General features: G+C 37.1%; 1 pseudogene; it reads right to left on the reverse strand.

Annotated features, from left to right (window-relative positions):
- Positions 1-632: 632 nt before the first annotated feature.
- Positions 633-751, reverse strand: LOC144999351 (5S ribosomal RNA; annotated as a pseudogene).
- Positions 752-6,865: the final 6,114 nt, after the last annotated feature.

Raw genomic sequence — 6,865 nt, forward strand, 5'->3', positions numbered from 1 at the left:
CTTCCTAGTCAAGGGCCACTCCCTTTTGAGTCAAAGTCGTAAGAGGTTCCGTAATCCGCGAGGAGTTCTAAATGAACTACGACAGTAGGTCGGCGAGACCTAGAATTTGGCGAATTCTCGTCGGCGTCTTTAGTGCTGAAAATTTCTCAAAGGTTTTGATTATTGAAAGGGTCCTCAAGAATTCCCAAATCACTAATAGTGTGCTTCAGGAATTTGACTCTCCAATTTCCAAAACTCGTATTTAGAGAATTTCATGAGGAGTTTCTCTGATCGAAATATTTCCATGGTTTGTTGTAGATGCTATTTATGATTTCCTTCTTACTACGAGAGTAGATTAGTGAGTCATTTACAAGGACAATGACGAACTGATCCAAGTAAGAATGGTGTACCCTATTCATTAAGTTTATGAATACTACGGGCGTATTGGTCCTACCCGAAGGATATCACTACGGACTCGTAGCGTCTGCATCGAGTTTGGAAGATTTTCCTCGGGGCATCCTTCACTAACACTCGTAACTGGTGATATTCGGATCTTGGGTCCATTTTTGAAATGCACCTCGTTCCTTGCGGTTGATCAACCAATTCATCTATGCGAGGTAAAAGGCAATGATTTCTAATGGAAGTCCTGTCCAGGACTGCACCACGAGGACTTCCCAAGGTGTTACCCATCATAGTACTTCTCTCGCCTAAGCACGTTTAACTGCGGAGTTCCAATGGGATCCAGTGCATTAGTGCTGGTATGATCGCACCCGTTGAAGTCTGTCTTCTTGAAGAATAAGATCGAAGCTTCTCAAAGGTGAAGAGCTTGGTCTTCTCATTCTTTTGCTGAGTAGTCGTTAAGCTGTCCGGACGGTTCTTGTATCTCCGTAGGCGTTAGACCATAAAGCGATCTGGTTATAGGAGTCGTATTGGGTTCTAAGTTTGTTTGCATGGTGTTACGATTACTCGTAGTCTTGGGCAGTCTCCGTCCTAAAGTTCATATTAGAAGTCATACTTGGTTCATCAATCACAATTTTCGTGTATACGAGTCGTATCTAATTAAGATTGAAAAGGTAGTCGAATAAATGATTCTTCTTTAACCTCACATCCCAACGAGGAAAAGAGTTAAAGTGGAATCATCAATTCTAAACCTGTAGAACCTTGATTATATACCATACCTGTGTATACATTCTTCCGCGATAGATCAACCGTAAAGGTCATTGGTTTGAACTTGACGTACTGTACGAGTAGTACTTCGGGGAGGTTTGCTGAGGTTTCTTCGGAAAGGATAAGAAATATGAGGTACTCTATGCATGAGTACTTCGGTGTTCTGGAATGACAGTTTCGCTAGAAAGACGATTTCGAAGAAAGAGATGTGCACACAAAAATAGTATTGTGCGAATCGAATTGACTCAAGTTGTATGATAGTATTGGACATACTTGAAAGTAAAGACACTAGATTTGAACATAAAGGCGTTACAGACCAAACACAACAGTGCAACTTTTAATAGAGTTATATTACTTCAGAGTAACAACACGAATGCTGCTGCAAACAAGGTATACCACAAGAGACAAGTATACGCAACACGAGGGTCCCTAAACTGATAGGATCTCGCAAAAGATAAGACTCAAGTTGTACTACTTTCAAACAAGTTTTATGGGTATGTTAAAATGAAACGCCTTAATGACACTAACATGGGTCCGGAGTAGTCTCTCATGCGGCAGTGATCCTTAGTATCCTCCCATCTAAGCCGAAGTTCTTTGTTATTGGACAATCCTTCTTGAAGTGCCCTATCTCACCGCATTGGTGACATGTCTAGCTAGTACTAGCATTGGTGGTGGGAGTGAGGTGTCAAGTTAGAGTTATGTGGACACGGGTGTTTTCCTTGTTCATCCACTTTGAAAATTTCCTTTTATGGGGTCTGGTTTTACGATTACTATCGTGTGTAGGGCTGATCACGATGTCAGGGACTTGTGAAAAGGGTCGTGCCGGTGCTTCACAGCTACGGGCATGGTGCCCTACCTTGTGGCAATTGCAGCATTACATTTCATGACAAGCCCCATTATGATAAAATCTACACTTGTTACACTTCATAAGTTTTCCCTCGTATGGTCTGATCGGTGCTGAAATGGCAGGAGTTTCCACTTGTTTCCGTTGCAGGGCAAGTCTTTGGGATCGCTTGTGCTCCTTTCGGGCTTGGCGATTTTGTTTCCTCTTCTCGGTTTTACGGATTTGTAAGTCCGTGACTGTTGTCATTTGTTGGCTTCCCGGATTGGTACTACAATCAGAATTGTCGACTCCTTTTCCAGTTTTGTTCGCATTGTCAGAGTTGATGTGTGCAAGGAAAGCTGTCACAGCAGCTGTTACCGCGGCTTGTAATGTAGCGGCTTCGATATGAAGGATGGGGGTTTCGTTGCTCGGTGGGCTATTTCTGGATGATGACATGATTCTGTTAATACAAAAGAAAAGGGGTTCGTGAGGTATTACGGCTGACCTGTATCATTTTGATTCTGACTAAGAGATGAGTTATTATACATGAAAACTTAGCTTATACACGTTATGATATAATCAAGATTGGGCGGATAATAAAATGTGTGATTCTACTCTAGTTTCACATCCCAACGAGGAAAAGAAATTAAATTAGAAACCTCACATTCTATTGTCTACCAGGTCTTTGTTATATATAACTCGGGAATGTATAAGCGAGGAAAGTCATAATAATAATCTTCTTACGAATCCTTTTTGATGAACTAGAATTCCTAGTAAAGGATACCATTGACCCCAGATGTACTTCAATCTTTCAATTAAAGAGTAAGAGTATGTTCTCGAAGGTTTGACCTACATCCCTATGATGCAGTCCTAGTACGGAATAGGAGTATGTTCACGAAGGCGTGACCTACATCCCTATGATACAGTCCTAGTAAAGAGTAGAAGTAAGTTCGTAGAATGGTCTCAAGACGTTTGTTGTTCAAGTCGAAGTATTATTGGTTGGTGGATAATATGAACCAACCTTTGAAAGAGACTTGGAAATGTTTCCGGAGTTAAATTACTATAGTCCAATGACTTAACTAAAGCAAATTTCAGATAGACTCCAATGAAGGTAATTTAACAAAGAGTGACACGGAAGTTAGTCGACTGTCAATATCATCGATGTTTAAGATGTAATTGTTGGATAAGGTGTCTAAGTCCATAACTTATTTGGTACATACTTGACCCGACCCGGCATGGTCCATTTGGGTTGCATTTCATCCAAACGATTTATGGATAATTTTATGAGAATTGTATACTTACGATTTATTAATATATTATAAGTTATAATATATTAATATGAAATCATGTTATTTAATTAGTTTTAGTCTTAAATTAATTATGAATTAATTTAGAGATTAAAAAGAACACTGATTAAATTATGGGCTATTATATTTTATATAGTGTGGGCTAATACTCATTTGTTAATGGGCTAAGCTAATATGGAAGTCCATGGATGATCCATGGAGCTTTTAACCCATGGATCCTTGGAAAGGAAAAGACATGGGTTATTAGGGTTTCACCCTAACCATGCACACTATATAAAGAAGCATATGATGCAAGAAATATGGCTCTAAGTGTAGACTCTAGTTGTGTGAGACTTAGTGATAATCGATTCCACAATAAAGTATACTACTCTCTCAAAGTTTTCCAAACGTTTGTGGTGATTTGTGATTCCATTTGAGGCATTCACACTATTGGTGCTTAGCTCTCAAACTCCAAACAATCAACCATCATCAAAAAGGTATGTATTTCTACTAGTAGTTTTATGATTCATAATCCTTATGCTATGCTAGTTAGGAAGAAACCTTGAAAATTATTATTTGCATGTATTTTAGAAGAAAACATAGATCCAAGGTTTATTAGGGTTGCATGCACACTTAGGAAGTGTTAGATTGCTCAAAAACCCAACAGTGGTATAGAGCCTAGGCTTGTTTTCTTGAATACTTAATGCAAATTGCTGAAAATCGAAGATTATGTGCTGTCTGCACAGCAGACTCGCCGAGTCCAAGACAGAATTCATCCAACTCGGCGAGTTGGTTCATGCACTCGACGAGTTGGACCGCCAGATCGAGTTTTGGTGTTGGAATTGGTCTAGAATCATTACCTTAAACTGTTTTGGACTCATAAAACTTGTTTTTGATGTGGTAATGATGATGGTGGACCAAATTCAAAGTTATAATCAAAATTTCAAGTTTATATGTGTTCATATGATTCTTGAAATTGTTAATGTGGATGTTCATGTTCATATGAGTTTTGTTAGATCATAGGAATTATTTGCAAATTGTTTGTTAGTTAATTCTTGATCTTAATGTGTTTTAATGGAATTCATAATTTGTCCTCAAGTTATGGAATTCCAAAAGTTTTTTCTTTTAAATGTTTTTTTTAAGAAGTCATAAGTTACACTTTAGAAGAGTTTTTCTAATAAATGCTTTTATGGACTTCATAACTTGTCCTCAAGTTATGGATTTCCAAGAGACTCTTCATTAAAAGTATTAAACACTTAATTAAAACTCATAAGTTATGAATATCCAAAAGTTTATGAATTGTTCAAAACTTGCCCTCAAGTTTTGGAATTTTTAAAGTCTCACACAAACTTTAATTCCATACCCTAGAAGTTTTAAAAGTTAAAATTCTACCCTTATACTATTATAAGATTAATGGTTAATTATTATATATATATATATATATATATATATATATGTATAAGAACAAGTCGTTTTACCGTTAGTAGGCCTCATTCACGAAGCCGGTCTATAAGGTGGGTATAAGGTTGTTGCCTATAAAATGGCGACTTAATGGGTGTACACTCTCACCCAACGCTTGCTTGATCGGTGGAGGGTCGTTAGTCGAACGGGTAGGACAATGACTTTAAATTCTCATTAAAAGTATAATGATTATTATAAAGTAACTAAATATTTTTTTATTTAATTCCCAATCTTAGTTACTTTAGGAAAAATGTGAATTTGGTGCTAGCCCATGGAATTCACACTTTGTACCTTACCAAGTCGTTGGTGGAGCGTGTGTGGTTAACCGGCACACTAACTTGGACTAGTAAGGATCACGAAGGGTGAATTAATGTTTGTCATAGATCAATGGAGCGTGTGTGGTTAACCGACACATTGATTAGGTGATAATATTAAGGGTACCAAGTGAATTGGTATGGTTATTCACACCTTGTTTTGTAATCCTCGGCATCCCAATCACAAAATTTGAGAGGGCACACTCGAGATTGAAACATGCCATTGAAAAGTTCAATGAATCTCAAAAGATCTAGGAATTTCAAATCCAATTAAAACCTAACAAATTATTTCGTTTTTCATGGTGGAAATTGGTGAATCGTCATTCGCCTACCTTCAAATATTTTATAGCTTGGATTACGGCATCCCTCTCCCAAATTATAAAATATTGTGTTGGGTCCTAGCCTTAATATTTCATATTGGGTGTTATATTAAGGACTTTGAATCAACTAACTTGATTTTCTCCCATTATAGATGTCTGTTTCAGACAACTATGATCTTCCCAAATCTCTTGAAGATGATGTCCCTCAACATCATGCTTCACTTCCTCCACCTCCTCCAATTATTCTCCCTCACCCACAAGTTCTTGAAAAGTTTAAGGTCACTCAAGCCTTGTTGGCAAGCAAGATCTATATGTGATCACATCTTGGTGATGAAGTCACGTATTGACAAGCTGGGAGAGTTGGGTGTCAAAGTCTTGTGAAAGTTGGATGTTTAATCACCTTCTTGGTAACATAGTGAGTCCCTTTAGGACTACTATGAGACAGACTATGACACGAGCCTTAGTGATCTTAGCTATTTGCTTGGTGCTGCGGAATCAGGAATGATTTGGAACACTAGTAAAGCAAATTTTATTAGAAGATTAACTTCCCAAATCTTAAATGGACATTGGCAATGGTAGCATTGGATATCTAGAAAAAGATTTCTCTTCCCAATGGAAATGGATCAGCCATAGTCAACTCGGTTGACCAAATGGTAAAGAGAAAGGCTAAGTCTGAGATAGTCTCATGTGCCATTACAAAAGGGTCTATATGTTGTATTGCCAAAGGGAGGGACACTGATTGCGAAGCTGCCATATTTACCTGAAAGATCATAAGATTGATCAAGTCAAAAAGTTTGACTCTACTTCAGTTAAAGTCCACTGACTAACTCTATTAAGTTCCTATTTGGAGATTCTTATTACATAATGTGAATGGGTCACATGTTGATGTTTTTAAGAATAAAAGAAAAGATAGGAAGCTTAAAGTAAGTATATGTTGATTCTGATTGCGAAGGTGGGTTACGATCGCATGGTTCGGTAATCAGAATTTTGAGCTGTTGCTTAAGAGTTATAATATATTGCTTATGAATAGATAACAACAAGGTTTTCATGTGGATTGTAAGGATACATTTTTCCGCAAAGTTTAAAAAAAAAAAAGGGTTTTCACTTTATTTATTTTAAAAATATCCTTACAATAGCATCTGTGGAAAATTGTTGCTTATATGTTTCCAGTAATAGCAATATTGGAAAGTGGATTTGATTCTTTCATTTGTGGTAGTGTCTGAATTTACCAAATGAAGAAAGTTTTCCATCACCCAAGTTTCAATTGGACAGAAACTTGGAATCATACAAGTTGTATTGTATGATGAATGAGAATTTTCATCTTTGAAAATTAAGACTAATTCTTTGATCACATGTATATGTGAGTCAATTGAAGGACTAAGGAATTAGGTACACTAGGTGTGCGCTGGTCAAGGTCCACCATAAAGATTGATTTATCATGATTTACTAAAGATTAGTAAATATGATTATACTTATGAGGTTAAGTATAATTCTGTAACATTGGAAAGGTTACAA

The sequence above is a fragment of the Lactuca saligna genome, chromosome 5 (assembly GCF_052625555.1).
Source record: "Lactuca saligna cultivar CGN05327 chromosome 5, ASM5262555v1, whole genome shotgun sequence".
Classification (NCBI taxonomy): domain Eukaryota; kingdom Viridiplantae; phylum Streptophyta; class Magnoliopsida; order Asterales; family Asteraceae; genus Lactuca; species Lactuca saligna.